Source organism: Cuculus canorus, chromosome Z (genome assembly GCF_017976375.1).
Source record: "Cuculus canorus isolate bCucCan1 chromosome Z, bCucCan1.pri, whole genome shotgun sequence".
Lineage (NCBI taxonomy): Eukaryota > Metazoa > Chordata > Aves > Cuculiformes > Cuculidae > Cuculus > Cuculus canorus.
The window spans coordinates 52451395-52472104 of NC_071441.1; the positions used below are offsets into that span (position 1 = coordinate 52451395).

Below are 20710 nucleotides of genomic sequence, written 5' to 3' on the forward strand. Positions count from 1 at the left end.
CCTGCCACAAATAGCAGGAGACAGGGTGGGTGCACTATCTCATAGCTTAGACCAGAATGGCCTGATGGTCCACTAGACTAGAGACCTCCAAGGTCCCTTCCAACCTCCACAATTCTCTCATAGATCATTTCAGACCTTGTGCTTTTGATCTGGTAAACAAGTACTGAAAAATAATGTGTTTGACCCATACACTGTATGATTGCAGTCTGGTGTGCAGACAACTAACTCCAAATCCTGAATCCCATTTTACAAGTGAACTGAACCCAAGGTACAGACTGCATTTGATACATTTCCTCGTGAGATTTCTAATGCAGTCTACTTGCAGACACAAATTCTGTGACACAGAATCTCTTGGTAGGTTCTTCAGTCTTTTTCAGAAACAGCTTTAGGTACGATCAGTGTAAACAGGAAGATCGTTGTCACTGTTAAGCACTGTGTCCATCTTTGCTTCAGTCTCCCCTGATATGCCTCAAGCTCATGAATTTTCCAAGCTTAGGAGAAACAGTAATATTTACTAAATGAAGACAATCTTGCCAAGGAAGTAAACACCATTGGTATCCTTACCCAGAGAACTATTTGCAAAACCCCAGCATAGTCAAACTGAGAATCAAGATGACTATGAAGCCTTATGGTAAGAAGCTTTTTTTGAGAGCCAGAGCAGAGTGTACTGACCAAAAGGAGAAAACAGGGGCAACTTTTACATGTTTACAGCAAAAGAGTGAGCAGTGTAAACATTGCTTTATATTCATTTTAACTGCCTCAAGGGGACCCAGTTTACGCAATCAAAGCCACCTCCCTTCTTCATGCGCTTCCACGCTCAGCAGTTAAAATATAGGCTTGCCTGGTGACAGAAATAGCCTTATGTCTCTAGCCCTGACAGACCTGATACTTCTGGGAAATTAATTTTGCAAGCCTCTGCATGTTTCCTTAGAGGGAGTCCACGTAGGTCATGTATTCTTCCTTGGAGACTACCCAGATTTTAAGTGATTCACCTTTTTGTCCCATGAAGAATGTGATATCTGTATACCAGCACAGCACTCTGGTGTGGTTTTCCACCTATTCATATGAGTAACATCAACTGTGACATGAAGTGGTAGCTACAAGGCAGCATGCTACAGACTTTTAAGGTCTGTCAGTAAGAAGGCAAGCCCCCCAGAACTTTCTCAACAAGGACAGGGGGTACATAGAACAGCGAGAACTAGTGCAAAGGAGAGTTTAGAATCAGGAATGCTCTTATTCTACTACCGTGGGGTAAATGTAGGTGCACAGGGGATTTCCAAAAAAAGGAGGATAGCAGCCCAGAGCTCAGACAAATTGGCTTCCGAGGACAAAAGGTAAAGATAGCCTTTTATGTTACAATCCCAAGAAACAGAGTGGGAATTTTAAGAGCTTTGCTAAAGTGGCAGAGATCTGGGGCCAATTGACATGCTTGCTTAAATATAATATATGATTATCAGAAAGAGCTGCCTCCCTGCCCACGAATGTCTATGCTCCCACCATGGTACCCAGCTTCTGTTTCCCATGTTCTACCTTCCTACTGATAAGTCCTGTTTTTCTGCCCAAACAGTTAATTTGAACGACACCTGCGATTACATGGACCCTCAAATAAGGCGGTGCGAAACCACAATGTCTCCCAGGACTGACTCGTGCCTGGGAGTCTGAGCACCTGTGAATGTTGTCTTACAAATACACCCCCAGCCTGACAGGCAGAAGGCAAGTGGTTCAGGTGATAATCAATGACATTTTTACAGCTGTCTGCCAAGAGCAGCGTGGCTGTTGTACTCAACGTTTTGTGCTTAGAAAGAGCATCTTACATAAAGATCTTGCTGAGGAAAGAGTAATTGGCACTGCAGATTTGTCCCACATTGATGGTGTTGGTTGAAGGGCACAGATCAGAAAGAGAAAAGAATAGCTGAAGTGCAAAACAGAATGGTCACCTGGTTGCTGTGAAGTGAATAGACGTAGCTTCACTGAGACCTGGATGAGTAAAATAGACTATTAATTCTCCAATTCAATGTTTTAAAGAGCAAATTACTTTAAATCAATGCACTTCTGCAACTTTCTTTTATATGTTTTGCTGTGCAAGAAGAAGGGTGGTAAATACTCATCCAGTGGCAGACATACCCAGAAAGCAAACAAATGAAAAATACTTCATCTGTTGTTCTCACATAAGAAAGACAAACAAAAAGACTAATTCAGAGTTTATTCTCAGAGCAGCCTTCTCATCAGGCTCCACAGGCCAACACTGAAGGTTTACAATATCCATGAGTTCTTGTTCCTGCCACTACAGCTTTATTCAAGTCATTTAGGGAAACATATTTTAGGGAGGCCACTGACTTGGGAGTGCTTCTGGTTTTAGAATTATGGTTTTTCACAGGTGTGTAATATTTCCTCCTTTCTGATATTTTGTTGTCAGCAAAGCTTTTGATCTTGACATTTCCCAAACAGGGCACACAAAGATCAGATTAGCTAAAATGAACCTTTAGATGCACTTGTGAAGTAGGTTGTGTACTTAATATTCTGGAAGTTCCCAGAAGGCTCAGAAGCAGCGTATGCACTGAGATGGCGTAAGTTAATCCTTTTGTGGTAAGCAGATTTTATCACACATATGCAGGAATATTTCAAAAATTCCCTTCCACAGTCATGTGACAGCTATTCATGTGGCACTGGAAAAGGGAGGAAGCTGAATCTTTACATCCAAGTCAGTGCTACAAGAGGCACACAAACTGTGTTTATGCCAGAAAACAAACCCACAGCTTAAACAAAAATGTTAGTCAATATTTATTGTTGAAATATACATTTCACAGCAGTGTTAAAGGAAGAAAAAAGTAAATATGCCAGCCAGTACTTTCCACTTCTTCCCGCCTTCCTGGAGAAGCACAACTATGTGTCAGAAGCAGCAATAAGAGCACAGGTCCTTGTTGGTACTGCCTTAAGTTTCTCCAACTCAACAAAGCAAAGGACGTTAAGCTGGAGATACTTAGACAAATACCTGACACACTCCTGAGGGCGGGGAGATAGGGGAGAGCTGTTTCAAGATTAAGTCAAAATCAGGTCAAGGAAGGAAAAGAGTTGAACTGTGATCTTTCACACTTCTAGTGAGAATTTGGACAAAAGTGGAAGAGAAATAGAGACAAGAAAATATAAACCAATCTTGTTTCTTTGTCTAACTCCAGGAAAAATCTATGGCTATGAATCCTGAATAGATTTACTTTTCCAGCTGGTTGGTACCTCTTAGAGTCTGCTACCCTAAAAATTCTCCTCCACTCCAGAGAGTTTCCTGGGCTTTGACTTGCTGGCTTTTGTGAACCACCTCTGCCTGGCACCTGGCTCTGCAAAGCTTTCATCAGGGGTTTAGGTGGCTCTGAGATCCAGTAGTGAATGACCACTGCTCTAAAAGTACCAGTCCAGCGATGACTGGTAATGACTAGGCTTTCTTCTGTGAAACAACTTTAATATTTCTTTCATAAACATGAGAAGGCAAAGACTCCAGCAGCAGCATGCCTGACTCATTGGCGGAGATCTGAAACCACGCAGTCTACTAGCCTCAGCCGCCCTTTCTGCGATGGAAGCTCAAGCTCACCAGAGCTTTGAAATGGACTTGCTGAGACTTTTTCTTATAATGATCTTCCCAAAGAAATCCAAAGAGCTTTCAAGCTCACAAAAGCAGATTTGTTTTAGAATTAGGAAAAGAAAAAAAGCAATGAGGTCAGCAGAAATGTAAAGAAGTGTATAACTAACTCTTTCCTGGCACTGGCGTCCCTGTTTCTATGCCTGATTTCAGCCACCTCAGGGGCTATCAAGACTCTCTAGTCCCTTAGGTGTTTCTCTGTCCATCACTATAAGACCATACCTATGGACTTGTTGGATATATCCTGCCTGCTGCAGCAGTCTCTGCTGCTGCTCTTTCCTCTGGGTCTAGAAATGTGTCATCTGTCAGTGTCTAGGACTATATCTTCTTGAGCACATTCAGTTGCTTTTGAAGGAAGGGATACTCTTTTCTCCTTTTCGGAGGTATTCACCCAACACAGTTCTTATAAACGAGCTTAACATGGGAGCTGAAAGGAAAAAGGAATAGACATTCCTCTCCATCAGATTCATTACAGGAAACAATTAACAGAAATTTCCCATACATCATCTTGAAAGAAAGTCTTTCAGTAATGCTGAGTTTCGCAATTCAAATATATTTTCATTTAAATGGTTGACATGTATTTGTGTTGCTTTCTTTTGATTTTCGTATGGGTCTTGTATCACCTTCTTATTTTTTCAGGTGCAAATCTTAGTCATTTTGACCCTGAGGCAAATTATAAATACATTAATATACGTGAAAGTCAGAATCGAAGTTAGATAACACTGCAAATAAAACCCTGAGGGAGAAAAGACCTCCTATCTTGAATACATGTAAAATACAACTGTTGTCACCACATTGTCCCTTAAAATATAAAAGAAAGCCTTTTACACTTGGGCCTTTCCCTTTGTAACTTGTAGCACTGTTTCAAGTTCTGCATCTACTACTCCAATTAACTGCTTCATCAAATTTTTAAGTGAGTGTAAATAAGGGGAAAAGACCTGAAACCCTAATCCATCTCAGATTTATAAAGCTATGCCTCAACATATGGCTCAGTATTTTTGTATCTCATCCAATCTGCTAGCCAATATGAGTAGAGGAAGCTCAGTACTTCATATGCCAGTTATTTCAGGTATGAAGGCAGATGGGAGTGACACTGGGATTCCAGTAGGTATGAAGGAGAAGGAGAGATGTGATAGTCCTCTGGAGTTAAATATGGTAACAGAAATATCTATATGGCAGTATGAAAGAAAAAGCAAGATTTCACACTGGCACGTGCTAATCAATGATAGCTTCTTCTCAGATGTATTAAGTTGCTGCACCTCTTCAGTAGCACCACCTGACAGATGCCCCTCTCCTTTTCTTTTATGTTTGCTGCAGGACGTGTGTGAAGCACTGACAATGCATTCTGACTTCCTGAGTTTATCTGTTAACCAACACCGCAGCATGGCTCATCTGCACAGCCCCTCCTCTGACAGAAGAAGATAATAAAACCTCTCCCTGTGCTAAACCCTTGGGCATCGAGAGCTTGCAATACCAAAGCTTTTAAGTACTTTCATGACTATGGGTAACAGGCTTTGGAAAACATGTAAGAATAAGGATTGAGGATACATCCCCTTAACCAATGGAGTCTGTCCCTTTGAAAACCACTGGCCACAGGGAAAAAGCCACCAGCCCTGCCTCTAAGGCACGTCTCAGGATCTTCTCATATTCTCTTCTACCAGACATTCTGGTTTGAGAGACAAAAACAAAAAGGTAGAAGTTCTCCTTTTTCTCCCCTTCTCATTTAATGGCCAAAACAAGATTTGGGTGACCTCAGTGCTTGAGATGCTGCTACAAATGCATTATTTATCAGCATTCCTGGTTCACAGGAGATGTCATAGAGGACTGTGAGCTTCCCAATGTGACACTTATCTACAAGAAGGGCTGGAAAGATAACCTGGGGAACTACAGTCCTGTCAGCCTCTCCACGGTGCCAGGAAATATTATGGAGTGATTCGTCTTTAATGCACTCACTAGGCAAGTGCAGGATAATCAGGAGATCAGACCCAGTCAAGGATTCATGAAAGGTAAGTCCTGCTTGACCAACCTGATCTCTTTCTGTGACCAGACGACCCACCTAGTGGATGAAGAAAAGGCAGTGGGTGTTATCAACCTGGACTTCAGCAAAGCCTTTGACACCATTTCCCACAGCATTCTCCCAGACACGCTGGCTGCTCATGGCTTAGACGAGTATACTCTTCATTGGGTAAATAACTGCCTGGATCGCAGCCAGTCACAATCAGTGCTCTCCAGGGCTCAGTGTTGCAGCCAGCCTTGTTTAATATCTTTATCAATGATCTGAATGAGGGGATTGACTGCTCCCTCAGTCAGTTTGCAGACGATACCAAGTTTTGTGGGAGTATTGAGTCACCTGAGGACAGGAAGGTTCTGCAGAAGGACCAGGACAGGCTGGATTGATGGGCCATGGCCAGCTGTATAAAATTCAACAAGGCCAAGTGCCAGGTGCTGCACTTCAGTCACAATAACCCATGCAATGCTACAGGCTTGGGGAAGAGTAGCTGGAAAGTTGCCCAGTGGAAAAGGACCTGGGGGTGTTGGTTGACAGCTGCCTGAACATGAGCCAGCAGTGTGCCCAGGTGGCCAAGAAGGCCAACAGCATCCTGGCTTTCATCAGCAATGATGTGGCCACCAGGACAAGGGAACCATCCCCTTGATAGGACAAGAGGAAATGGCCTCAAGTTGCTCCAGGGTAGGTTAAATCAGATAGCAGGAAAAACTTCTTTACTGGAAGAGTGGTGATGCACTAGAACAGGCTTCATCCCTGGAGGTGTTCAAAAAATGTGTAGACATAGCACTTCAGGACATGGTTTAGTAGGCATGGTGGTATTGGGCTGACCGTTGGACTAGATAATCTTAGAGGTCTTCTCCAACCTTAATGATTCTGTGAGCAGCCCTAAAAAGTCTCACTTAGCACACCACACTGCCAAGCCAAGTTAGTATTCCTAGGAACACTGGAGTTAGACCACCCAGGTGCAGACTCTAAAGGCTGCTGTTCGCAGAAAAGATGGTCACGTATCCATCCCTCAGCACTGATCAGGTATGAGCATCTGATCTCAGCAGGCAACTTTTCTATAAACATCTCCAAATCTTCTGACAGAAAGACCTAGAGCCTGTTACCTAACAAACTATTTCCTGTGTTGTCGTAAGAAGATCCAGCTATCATATGAAACAAGCCACAGTACTAATAAATCAATGAAGTGCAGGAACCTGGTCAGAAACTGCTATTGCTTTGATTACTTCTCCAGTAGTATTTGGAAACTTTCCAACAGACTAGAAAACTATGAAAGGTTGTGATTTCCTCCTCGCTAATGGAATTCTACAGAAATGATATCTTGCAATAGGACCTCTTTGTCTCTGACCAGAATTATGTTTTTGAACACAGACAAAGAGAGAGCAAAGATACTTATAAAATCCTTGTGGATCCCTCTAATAACTCATCTGACACAAGAATAAGCACATACATCTAATGCAATAAATCAGAATTCAGCAATTTGTTCAATACCACAAAACGAAGAATAGCCAAACAACAGAACTTGATCCCTTAGCTATTCTTTTCATCTCCTTACTTAACACATACAGTTCAACTAATAGTGTTTGTTTGTTTATTTATTATGAACTGCTGATCACAATATCTCTGTTGCTTGAAGATAGTGAGCATGGAGCATCTGTGTACCAAATTACCCAGGAAAAACTGTTGCAAAATGAACCCAGAAAGTCTACAGACTGCATACTTTTAATAAGGAGTAGTCCTTAAGTGCTTTCCGTGTATAAATAAAGTATGGAAGGATGAACTTCAAACAGGCCTCAACCTACACAGTCAAATAAATGGGGAAAATGTATGTATGATTTATAATATTTACATTTTAAGCAATGAAACTTCTTGGTTTGATACACTATACACACTGGAATTACTGACAAGACTGCAAACTGGATAGGTGAACTTTATGCTTTTTTTTTTACCATGAAACACCACTGGGTGACTGTTCAGGGACCAGGCAGATGCTGGAAAACTCAGGTTATGGAAACAGAGCTGAACAATGTTCTCCTGCCTACAGTTTTAGTTTAATCTATCCATTTGCTACCTATTAAGGCCAAAATTAGGAATTGCAGTCATGCTAGGCCCTGGCTCTGCTTTTTGTTTACTTGTCATTCTCAGTCAGTTACTGCTTTAATCTTACTTGTTTGTAGACATGCTATTGAAGAAATCAGCTATTTTCAAGAAATGAATTTGTATAAATTAAACAACATTTTTTTTCCTCAGTGGCCACAAATTAAAGAACAAAACTACTGATGTAAGGCAATAAATAAGCTAGATTTATAGAAAATAACTTTGAATTTTTTTGTTTCATAGTTTGCAGTCTGGAAACACGACCACTGGCACTAGGCCAACTTCGTTGATTTATATTTTTCAGATAAGCACACCACAAAATAAGGTCTGAGGTAAGGTACTAGTTTTTATTAGGCCAACAAATAGAAGCTGGAAAAAAAACAAATCGACTTATCAGCCAAGCTAATAAAAGATATTATCCCACCCTACAAACCTTTTTTCATGGATTCTCTCTCTTTTAATAAACAGGAAAGGTGTCTAATGCTCTTTCAGTTCCTCTGTTTCTACTGTACCAGAAACCCCTACTATCAGTTCTTGTAATTTTCAGAACTTTTTTCTACAGAATTTCTTTTAATCCCCATTTCAGGTTTAACTTTATTTGGTTTACATTCTTTCTTTTTATCTTTTGTTTCTGGAAGAGAATTCTTTAGGCTGTAGGGTTATCTGAGAAGCTATTTTAACTCAAGCAGAACCATGCTGAGCCTCATGCAGTTCATATCCCTCCTACAGGTCATGGGTGTCTCCTTCTGTCAAACACCTCCTGTCAGCATCAACTCATTTCAAACCATAACCCTAGTTTTAAGCACACAATGATCCTTAAAACGTGAAAAATGCTACACTTTTTTTCACAAATCGTAGCCAGAAATTTAGAGCCTGAAACATTTTAATCTTTCAACTTTGAAACTTCTCCACTTTTTGAAGACCAGCAGGAGCCTGAGCCCTGTGTCCCTTCCTGATGGCATGTTTCCTTACAGCTTGGGAGATGCTGGCTCCACAGTCACTGAAGCAAGGACCAGAGAGACAGCAACTGTAGAATATGCCATTGCCCAGTGCACAGACTACTCATCTGGAAAGAGAGCTGTGGTCAAATCCCTTGAAGAAGGGGTTCAAGTTCAGGTTAATAAACAGAAGTTCTCCAACTCCATCACATCATGCATGCTGTTTTTCTGTGAAACTCCTACTTTACTAGCAATGTTGTTACAATTCTTGCATCCAAGTAGCACAGAAAAGCTTAGCTTATTCCAGCAGTGATCAAGTACGGCTGATGTTTGTCTTTAAGATACAGATTATTCTGGTAATGTACCTAGAAATCTTCAGAAATGCAGATTTATGCATTGAGGTTCCTCCAATATCTCTAAGACTAACTAAGCAAGCACCTCCAGAACATAAATTTGGCAGTTAAATAACCATGCCATCTTACTGTGGTCATTCCGAAATGACATCCAGCTGGTGGGAAACATAGGAAGAGGAACACAGTGGGCCATGTCAAGATGACCTACATCTTCCTCCAGCGTGTGTGTTACTGCTTAAGGAAGTCTGATAGCATTTCCAAATTCACAGAACTGCAGCTTTCATCAGGTTGCAGAAGACTAATGACTAGCCTGCAAGAGCTGGACTTCAACCAGCAACTGGTGGACTTTGTTACATCATTATCTAATTGCTATCTCCTTTTATGGCAGAATCAAGGAGAGTGACCCACAAGCAGTAACAATCTAAGTCCCTATGATCTAAAGATTTCTTTTGAAGATTTCTTCCTGTTTTATTCAAATTGCCTTTTCAGACACGTAGAAATGTGCCAATGGCACTTTAGAAATAAACAAAACAAACACAGAACTGGAAATGCAGGCTGTATAGCATCCTGGCCTTCATGCATTCACAGGTGAGTTGTAATTTTTTTCAGCTGTGAAAGACTAGGCTGGATCTATACCTTAGACCCATTAGCTTCTGTGTCAAACTTCACTTCAGTTTACAGCAACTAGGCATCCATGCAGTGTTCTGTGGTGACACAGCCACTTCTACTTTGTCCATGAGCACAGCCTTGACACATTTAACTAACTATTGTGAGTAATTTTTCTTGGCATGTAGATACCTCAAAATTTATCATTCAGAACAACATTGTCACAGTATTTACTCAGCTGTGATTGCAAGCCCAGCTGCCAACAGCGTCAAGAAGAAGTACTAATTCCCCTCTCTCTCATATGGGTACAGAAGCCAGTAACAGAGACAAAGCCAAAAATAAAGTAGCATTCCTCTCTCTGGAGCAACCGAAAGGGAACGTGTTTCTAGCCCAAGTCTTCTTGTCCTCTGCCCACTGAGTGATGCAGGTTCTAGTGGCCCTGACTATGCTATCAGTTTCCTGATCTAGTGGGAGGTGTCCCTGCCCATGGCAGGGGGTTGGAACTAGATGATATTTAAGTTCCCTTCCAACCCAAACTATTCTATGATTCTATGATTCTATGATTCTGTGATTCTATGATTCTATGAAAATGGGTGGAAAAACATGGAGTTTAAGTTGGATTGAAAGACTTTCATAGCAGCTAGTACAGTTGTTTAGCTGGAGAGAAGAGTCAAAACTTGTTATTGCAATCAATTTTTAGGGCTAATTTGGTCTATAATCTGGCTTATAGTTTTTTAAGTTCCTTTCCTTCCTGTACCACCAAATGCCCCACAAAATGAAACAATAACAGCAAAACAAAGAAGGATAGGAAGTTATAAGAGAGAAAGTAAAAAAACATAGTTTCAGAAAAAGACTGTGACTAGAAAGCTTTACAACAAGGAAAAAGGCTTTAGTACCTTGCTCAGAAACACGTTTCCTCTTACGTGAAAAGACAGCATTCAAAGCAAGCACATAAAGAGCATCTTCTTTCTTGTTTGCCACACATTCTCACAAATTCTACAGTTCTTTGGTTTGTGGTGTTTTACAGTGCAGAAATGAGCAGAAATGAGAAAGACTTTCACACTAGCAAATCAGGAGCAGAACTTGTACGTATGCAAGTTTCAAAAGCAGCTGGTGAATTTGGCCCCATTTCTGCGTACTCACAAGACCTGATTTTGCAGGAGCCCTGAACATGTACACGTCAGCAAAGAATGAGGAAACACAATAGAATATAACCATTGATAGAAAGAGAGAAGGCAACACCCAGGGCTGGGCAATCAGTTTACAAGAAAGGAGCTCGCAAATCTAGAGGTGGAACCCACTATCTATTTTTGTGGTGCACAGTATCTGACCCCCAGCATCCTGCACACTGAAGACATTTTTATGAGAATATGAGCACATGAGGTGGTAGCTCCAGGCACTCAGAAAAAAATAATCAAATTCAGCTCTCCCATACCAAATCACATCACTGTTATTGCCCTAAATTAAAAAGGTGGGTTTTACGGATTCCAGCTCTCCTGCCGTCAAATCCTCTGCTCCTTCTGTGTTTGAACACCACCAAGGGCTAAATCCAAGAATGACTGCTGAATAAAGCTATTTTCTGCACACACAATAAGCATTTTATTCAAGCCCTTTAAGACATATTTTACAATAAATCTTTTCATTATCAGAGGCATTTTAAAAATGTTTCGCCTTTAGTCACAGTTTACAGATTCACTGTGTACAGTATTAGTTTGGTTTTTGATGTGCAGCACATTCTTTTTTACTTTTTTCTTAATGCTTAATCATTTTTAAGCCATCTCGTGTTGCTGAAAGGACCAACCATGGGTAAGTAAATATTTTTGTCCGTAGCATATGTTTTCATATTTAATCTTATTTCAGTATGCAAAAGGTCGTTTCTCAAAATAAAAAGTCAGATGACAATATCTATATGGATACAACTGCTTTATGGCATTTTTTTTCTATATAATGTTTACTTGTGATTATCTCTAAAAAGTGATCAATCGTGTATTTTAAGGGGAGCTGTGACATGCTCTTGGAAACATTTTTCTTTAACACATAATCAACTAAAAAAATCTATAGTTGAGATTGGCACAGTCCTCTAGCTGACTATGGCATTGATCTTGCAAAAAGTACTTCTCATACAGCATTTTGTTTCATACATTCATAGAGTGTCCTGCTCATCATGCTTGCAGAAGCAAGTCTGGCTTGTTGGAATCAACCATGTCACAAACAGAAATCATTTCTTAGACTTGAAAATTAATGTAATGCTAGTTTACCTCTCTGTTAAGCTTTGCCTCTCTTGTTACTGCAAATTACAATGAAAACAAAATCCAAACTCAGCCCTAGTGAGCCCTTCCTCTAGGCTGCAAAATTCCATCAGCTCACCAGGAACCTACTTGGAACTAAAGGAATTAATAGACCAGCATCAAAATTGTCTTCTCTTCAGGCAGATTCAGCATCAAAGTGACTCAACTGAAAACTCTGCGGGCTGATGCAAAACCCAGGATGGGTTAGAAGAACTGTTTACCTGTGTGGAAAGCCCTCTGTATGTCAAAAAGACAAAGCGACTCCCCAAACACATCTCATTCTCATATTATACCTGACCCAGTGATAACTTCCTCAATAAAGACATCTCACCCAAAGGAGGGTGGAAGGAACAAACTTAAAGCCTCCTCTTCACCTGCTTATGCATCCTTTACTCATTACTTCAGTCCTCATCCTCTAAGAAGTTAATTTATCCTCTATTCACTTGTAAGAAGTTAATCTATCTAGTTATACTAGGATGGCATGTTGGTATCTTTCTTCTTCCCTGCAGTGGGAGCCTGAACATTACCTCTCCCCAACACACAGCACAAAAGGCTGATGAGTTTCATCACACCAGAAGATCAGCAGACCATATGCTGTGTCACTGCAGTGTGGTGACTCCCTGCATGTTCTCAGACTTGATTTAGATTATTTTCATTAATAGCTGATGTAGGTACAGGACACAATTAATTTGCAGTAGCATCGAGCTTATTACTTAGCTACTGAAAGCCTTTTCACCCTGACTTCAATGACCATGCAAGGTAGCTCAAAAGTAGTGTGACTATATCTGTGTATGTCCCCTGACACTGCAACCTCAATAAATAGTGCAGAGTAAATGAGAGGCTGGGGCTGTTTGTTCCTCTTCCACAAACGAGAAAGCTTCCTGACATTTACACCACTTAGGCAGTGTCATGGAGTAGGAGACAAGCCACAAACTGTCACCTGAGCTATCACTGTGTTTGCAGCTTCCTAACCTTCTGCCAGTGAGCAAGTGCCTACAAGGCAAAGTACTTCCCATTTGTTGCTGTTCATTGGTTTGTCATGTGCAGTAAACACTTAGAGATCCCATGGTGTTTAACAGTTAATAGATGTTATAGAGTCTCCTCGTGAGTGAGGCCCTTGTGTGAGAGGCTGATGTCATCAAATGAAGTCACTGAAAAAAGCCAGGTCAGATATACTCTGACCCTGGTTAGTCATCCCTTAATATTAGTCACTTATCAAAGAAGTCATGAAAGGTTTCAGAAAGTGGACAGAGTGTACTGCTTATTAAATTTTAATCCTAATTATTTGGTAAGCAATGTGACAATGAACTTCGGAGAAAATTTTTAGTTCTTTAAAGCCCCTGAGTCACTGAAGCTTCTGTTTAGAAATCTTCAAATGATGCTTGAACACCTTTTAGTGCAACAAAATCAGGGGAAAGTTAACAAACATGACAAGTTTGCTTTACCATCTGTATGTTTTGCATCAGCAATCACAGGGTATTTCGTTGCTCTTCGCCTTGTACATGTCTCTAAGGAGCAAGTGCTCAGTAGATCTCTAATTAACAAGACCTAACTTCCCTTCCGCTCCTTCAGCTTGAGCTTATGGCCCAAGGGTGAGACTGTTTCCTTCAGTTAGGTCAGTTCACTAAAACAAACACATGATCTGAAACCAGGGAGCAGACCTTGTCAAGTAGTGACTGCTGCACTGAAACCCTGCTTTGCGGTTTCAGTAGTGCTTGAAGACTCATGCCTGCAAATGACAGGGGAGGGTATCTTACCCACAAGAAACTTTACACACATGACTTCATGCAGAATCAAGTCCTTGCTGGTGGAGGTCCTACTTGAAAATGTATTTATGGTGTGGATTGTTCAGCCACACTTGAGGTTCTATATTTTGGCAAATAAAGTTTAGCCATTTCCTAAATTCTCAGTACTGGAACCACAGTGAATGGAAAGGATCTAAATCTGGGACACAGATTTTCTGCTACATCGCAAAATCTAGGGAACAGGAAATGCGATGATGAGGCTCTGCCCCTTGTCCTCAAGCTGCTGACACTTTCACAAATGACCATTACTTTGGGTTAGGCAGCTTCAACAGGTGTCCTTGCATTCCCAGCTTTGCAAAGGGGCAGATGTGGAAGAACTCAGCATTGCAAACAGAAATACGAGAGAACAAGTTAAAGTGCTTACTGAAATCAGTCCTAGTCAAAGTTCAGTTCTTTGCAAGCAAGGTCCTATCATGTAAACAAGGATTTATTTAAGAGGAGACCATCTGGATGCCTGTGACTGTGGTCCAAGAGTTGCTCTGTCTTTTAATAAAATAAGACATGCTACAAGGAATCACATGAACAGCATCCACCACAGCTGCCTTCTCTTGGGGAAGATCTGCAAAGGATCAGTTTTGCTGCAGGAATAAAAGGCAAACACATTTGTCCTGAGGATTGTTTTGCTTTCTGTACCCTTTCTCTAATATTTGCTGCTTTGTACTTGTAATTCCCATTCTTCCCTTTTCATTCTGTTTTCTCCTCTCTTTCACTACCTTACTTTTCCCATTCCTCATAGCTACCACTCTCATTTCCATCTGTTCCTCCCTGTGTGGGCTCATCCTGAAGGAGACAACTCCTGAACTTACTGTCGGCTGATCTAAAGCTGACGCATGCCACAAACATCAGATTAGGCAACGTTCAAAAAACAGAGACACAAATCAAACCTGAAGGTTCTAGTAAGAGGGAAGAAATAATTAATTCTATTTTTGTCAGGCCAGAGCAGTTTCTTTCTGCATCTTAGGAACTAGACAGCATTAACAAATGCCAGGGCTACTAAACTACGCAAAGAACGGTCTTATCTTTTTTACTGGAGTAGGAAAGAGTAGCGTGTTAGCCTCTTTTCCTGGGATACGCAAAAGCTTTGCAAACACAGAGGCGCAGCATGCATTTTACCGCGATTTCCCGAGGGAATACACTCATCGCGGGGTGTCGGGGTGCTTTTCGCAGGTCCCCAGAGGTGTCAGCCTCCAGGCTGCCCCTCGGCGTGGTCCCGGCGGTGGGAGCGGCTCCGGAGCGGCTGCGGATCCTCTAGGTGGCACACGCACCGCTCCGAAAACCCGCACCGAGGCGGGACCCGCCTCCCACGGTGGGTTTGGCAGGTTTTCCATGGCTTATTGCAAGGGGTTTTCTTCCAAAAGGCGGACCCCCTGCTGGGGAGTGAGGCAGGTGGGAGATGGGGCGTTGCGTTTGCCATCCCCGACAAAAGCGAGGAGCACCAAGAGTGAGGGTGGTCATCAAGCAGAATGCTCTCGAAAAAGAATGCCCCTGGCTTTTAAAGTTGTGGTGGCACAAAGAAACTGTGGAAAATGTTAATAAAAATCAGACCTACAAAAAAAAATTTAAAATAAGGCATTCAAATATAGCAACTGTGCAGAGACTACAGAAAAGCGTAATTCTGCCCCAGAGCAGCCTCCCACAGACATGGAGAGACATAACCATCTGCCCCAAAAGCAGGAGTAATGTCTCCTGGGGCTGGAGGGTGCCAAACACCTTAAAGGACATGTTGATTGGGGCCTTGGGCAGCCTGATCTAGTGGGATGTCCCTGCCCATGGCCGGGGGGCTGGAACTTGGTGGGCTTTAAGTTCCCTTCCAACCCAAACTATTCTATGATTCTATGATTCTATGATTCTGTGATTCTACATGTGTGCTACCCTTGCCTGGTCTGTTTCTGCAGCCGGCATGGTCAGGGGTTTCATCCATCACAGGTATGACCTTCATCCATCTGCTATCTCATTGTTTGGAGGTCTTACCCACAGAAGAATGGCAGCTTCACCATTCATGCCATTTCTCCACTGATGTGAATTGCTGCCTTGCAGTAGTCTTGTTAGCCACTTCCTCACTGTAGTCTTACCTCTGTGTTTGGAGATCCTGTTTCTCGCTCCTGCAGCTTGAATACAGGCTGTTAAAAACATTTGTGGGGAGAAGGGAAAAACAAATAAGCGAAGAGCCATGTTATATTTGTTGTTAAAGACCTTATTCACACAGCATGCATAGTAATGGTGCTCTGCTTTGCTGTCACCTCTAAGCAACATCACAGATTTAATTAATAACATCTAAACCTAAGATGGTCACTGGTCATGACCCAGTGTGGGCCACATAGATATGCATACAACTAGAAAATGAAAAAGCATAAGGTTAAGATTATAAGGGTCAGTTCTCCAAGACTCCTGAGGTTCTCCAGTTGCTAAGTGCTGATCATTAAGCAACCGTTTTTGATCTTTTAAAAATTTGCTTTCAAAAGCCACATAAAAACTTTGCTGCTCAGAAGTCCCTCTCATTCAGCTGAACAGATAGAGAAGCTATATCCAGCATATGTGGAGGAAATCACATGCCTGTTACGCACTGTAGACACCTGCAAATGCCACCAACCAACACTAAGCTGCTCTTGGGAGGCTGGCACTCCACCAGCTGCAGCAGCTGTCACACCCCTGTGTCCAGGGTTTCTACCTCTCTGTTCAGTACAATCACTGTTTAGGAGTCCAACCAAGTGGGCTGCTACAAATCTGATGAAACAAGATGTAAGAAACAAGCTGCAGACTTAGGCTGTGACATTAATGCTCTGCCTCTGCAAATGAGGCTGTGCTGCCAGCTGCAGAAACCCTGCCAGTCCTCTATGAGCAGTCAGAGGGGGACCTGCAACTCACATAACGAAATTTTGCTGTGGGAGTAACAGAATGAGAGCTCAGGAGCTGTGGAATGTTAGACTTTAAAGGAGGCAGCCAGCATGTGGCATTTGATCAAGCAGATGTGCTGCGTTAGTATGTTAAGGATCGTTGCAGGATTACACACAGTCTGGAAGATGTATTGAACACAGCAGGAATCAGTAACTGAAAAAAATGGGGGAAAAAAGTAACTTGGGTTTCTCTTATTGTAAATCATGTTGTTGTTTGTTGGTTTCTTTTCGGTAGAAACAAGTATTTCCAATCACGTTCCAGTTCTAAATGAAAACTGGAGGTAAATACATACAGCTTTGTAGGGGACTGCATGTGCTTAAAGGTATCTGAGACTGCAGGAATGGCAACTAGTGTGCATGTGTGCTATGACAGGTGGGCACAGTGCCATCCCAGAGGCAAAAGAAAGTAGAACACCTGTGTTTCCTACGCAGTCACCTCTTTTGTGAATGTGTAACTTGAAAACAAACACATGCCCAAATGTGCTTGATAGCAGCCATCACAGGCTGCCTACTTCCCCCCAAAAAAAAAAACCAAAACAAACAACACGTTATAACTCATTGTAGCCCAAATAGCATCTTGTGCTGCAGCATCAGCAGGTGCAGCAAAAGCAGTGAATTAGCTGCATCCTCCCTCCACGCAGGCAGGCAGCTGCTTCTGCTAACCGCTGAGCCTTTGCAGGAAAGCAATGAGGGAATCGGAAGCTATCCCTGCCGCTGAAACAGGATGTCACTAACCGGTTGTTCGACATCACAAATCATCCTGAGCTGCTTTTGTTCACAGAAAAAAAACATTACACACCCACACAGAGTGCCACACCTGACGTCTTTTCCCCACTTTGAGCACCTCCATGGCTTATATCCAGGAAAAAACATCTTTAGCAGGATTGATTTTTACGAAGAGCAGAAGTGCTGTAGAGTAATGATTATATCTAACCAAGATAAATGGAAATATGAAGATGTTTATAGTAATATAGAAGCATCAGTATCAAGGCTACTCAGGTAACTCTGTTTTTAAGAGAGTATCATAAGGCTGCAATCAGTGAGGAGTCGTCTCACCCCACAGATAAGATCTCCATAGTCACAGGGTCTCTTCCACCATGAGAAGATTATACTTGTTGATAAAGAAAGATGACTGAAACTGCATTTCTAAACAGGGCTGTTCTTTGATGAGTAGCCTTATCAAGGCTTTTGTAGGAAACACTGCATACAAAATAAGTTTAAAATGCACTGTGATACCATAATATGCTTTACCACTAAAGCAGTCCTAGTTATCCTGGGAGGTCCCAGATGACTGGAGGTTTCCCGATGTGACACCCATCTACAAGAAAGACCAGAAGGAGGATCTGGGGAAGTACAAGCCTGTCAGCTATGCCTTGGTACCTGGGAAAATTACGCTTTGATTCATCTTTAGTATGCGGAGCAGGCATGTGCAGGACAAACAGGGGATCAGACCCAGCCAGCAAGCATTCCTGAAAAATAGGTCCTGCCTGACCAGCCTGGTCTCCTTCTATGACCAAGTGACCCACCTAGTGGGTGACAGAGAGGCTGTGGATGTTATCAACCTGGACTTTAGTAAAGCCTTTGACATTTCCCACAGCATTCAACAAGAGAATCTGACTGCTCATGGCTTAGATGGGTGTACTCTTTGCTAGATAAAAAACTAGCTGTATGGACAAGCCCAGAAAGCTGTAGTGAACAGAGTTAAATCCAACTGGCAGCTGATCACAAGCAATGTTCCTCAGGGCTCGATGTTGGGAACAGTTTGGTTTAATATCTTTATCAATGATCTGGATGAGGGGATCTAGTTCTCCCTCAGTCAGTTTGCAGATGATACCAAATTGGACAGGAACACTGATCTGCTTGAGGGCAGGAAGGCTCTGCAGAGGGGTCTAAACAGGCTGGATCAATAGCCCAGGTAAATTGTATGAGGTTTAACGAGGCCAAGTGCTGGCTCCTACTCTTCAGTCACAACAACCCCATGCAATGCTACAGGCTTAGGAAAAAGTTACTGAAAAGTTGCCTGGTGGAAAAGGACCTGGGGTGTTGGTTGACAGCTGGCCAAACGTAGGCCAGCAGTGTGCCCAGGTGGTCAAGAAGGCCAACAGCACCCTGGCTTGTGTCCGCAATGGTGTGGCCAGCAGGACAAGGGAAGGGATCATCTCCCTCTATTCAGCAATGATGAGGCTGTGCCTTGAATCCTGTGTTCTGTTTTGGGCCCCTCACTACAAGAAGGACACCGAGTTGCTGGAGCGTGTTCAGAGAAGGACAATGAAGCTAGGGAAAAGTCTAGAGCACAAGTGTTATGGGGAGCAGCTGAGGGACCTGGAGTTTTTTAGTCTGGAGAAGAGGAAGCTTTATTGCTCTCTAGAACTCTCTGAAAGGAGGTTGTAGCGAGGTAGGCTTTGGTCTCTTCTCTCAAGTAACAAGTGACAGGACAAGAGAAAATAGACTCAAGCTGTGCCAGGGCAGTTTAGATTGGATGTTAGGAAAAACTTCTTCAATGAAAGAGTGGTGAGGTACTAGAACAGGCTGCTCAGGGAATATCAGCACTATCCCTGGTGGTGTTCAAAAAATGTATGTAAGTGGCACTTCAGGACATGTTCTAGTAGGTATGGTTGTGTCGGGCTGATAGTTGGATTTGATGATCTTAGAGGTCTTTTCCAACCTCAATGATTCTATGATTCTATAAAATAAAACAAAAACATTTTTTAAAGTGCCAAAATGAAGTTTTAATAACAGAAATGTGAACAATTTATCAGTCTACCAAGAAAAAGAAAAACTACAGATAGCAGTGATCTCTGCACGTATAAAGTTTCATTCTAAACCATCTTATAATGTGCTCTTTTTATTGCTTAAAATCACCTAAGCTATAGATGTATTATAAAATATCTCATTCTGTTTGATGGGATCATATATGCATTATTTAAATTACAAGAACACAAGTATTGCCAAATTATAAATTTCAAGTTATTTTAATAATTTTTTTGTCAAGACACTTCAATTTTGTTGGGCTTGTCTGAAAATATTTGATACTGAATCACACTTATTGTTCTATCTACTCACATTTTGCTGAAACTTTGATAAATTACAAGGCAAAATCTTTCATTAGTCTATTTACAGAAAGCATCTGTGTTCTCATCTTAAAAATAAAGCCACTATATCTGAAGTTCAAATACTTTTAGAAACTAACATAGTATAAAGGCAGGCCATTCCTGACTATATGGTGTCTCCTTGCTTATCTGTAATCATGTGAGCTAAGAACAACAGAAATGGTTTTAAGACTGAATTTTGGATTTAGAGATTCTCACATAGAAAACTTTGTAACTGAGGATTAAACTATTGGTACTTATATATATATTATATATATATATATACACACACAGGTCTGGTGTTATGCCAGATCTGATTGCCCAGTTAGTCTTATTTTACTGTGGGAAATATTAACTTTCAATACCAGCTGTGTCTGCAGACCTAATCATAACACAAGCACTCCCTGAAATTATAAGAGGAGAGAAGAGAAGAGAAGAGAAGAGAAGAGAAGAGAAGAGAAGAGAAGAGAAGAGAAGAGAAGAGAAGAGAAGAGAAGAGAAGAGAAGAGAAGAGAAGAGAAGAGAAGAGAAGAGAAGAAGAGGTCTTATCAGTAAAATAGGGTATTTAGCTGTGTCCAGAACTGTAGAAAGCATATGCTTCATGAGGCATGAGCCAGAAACACAAGTAAACCTGAAGTGGAGGGCAGAGAGAGACTAAATCACATGTTAGAAATGTTGGAAAGACTTAACAGTACAATTCACACATCAAAAATATTTCAGCAGTAAGTTTGAGCTCTATAAAGACAAATACTGCATAGATAATATGCACCCAATATTTTGTATCTTATTTATTTTCAGTCATACTGAAATACTGCATGCCTTCAATCAGGTCTGCTGTGTGCCCACCCCCCACAGATTTGGCCTTGATTCAGGGTCAGAGTCAAAATTCGTCTCTCAGCCCTTCATTCTGCCCCTAGGGGAGGGTGCTTCTGGTTTTGGGCAGCACATCCTACAGCTATAATACACAATTTTTAACAAATTCATTAATAAGGGAAGAG

At 41.7% G+C, this 20710-nt stretch overlaps 1 long non-coding RNA gene across 2 annotated transcripts in view; it reads right to left on the minus strand.

Annotated features, from left to right (window-relative positions):
* Positions 1-20710, minus strand: part of LOC128850527 (uncharacterized) — a 50659-nt gene that overhangs the window by 19908 nt on the left and 10041 nt on the right. For both annotated transcript variants that reach the window (XR_008447951.1, XR_008447952.1), the window contains exon 3: positions 15802-15849. This is a non-coding gene — a long non-coding RNA (uncharacterized LOC128850527). The remainder of the gene's footprint in view (positions 1-15801; positions 15850-20710) is intronic.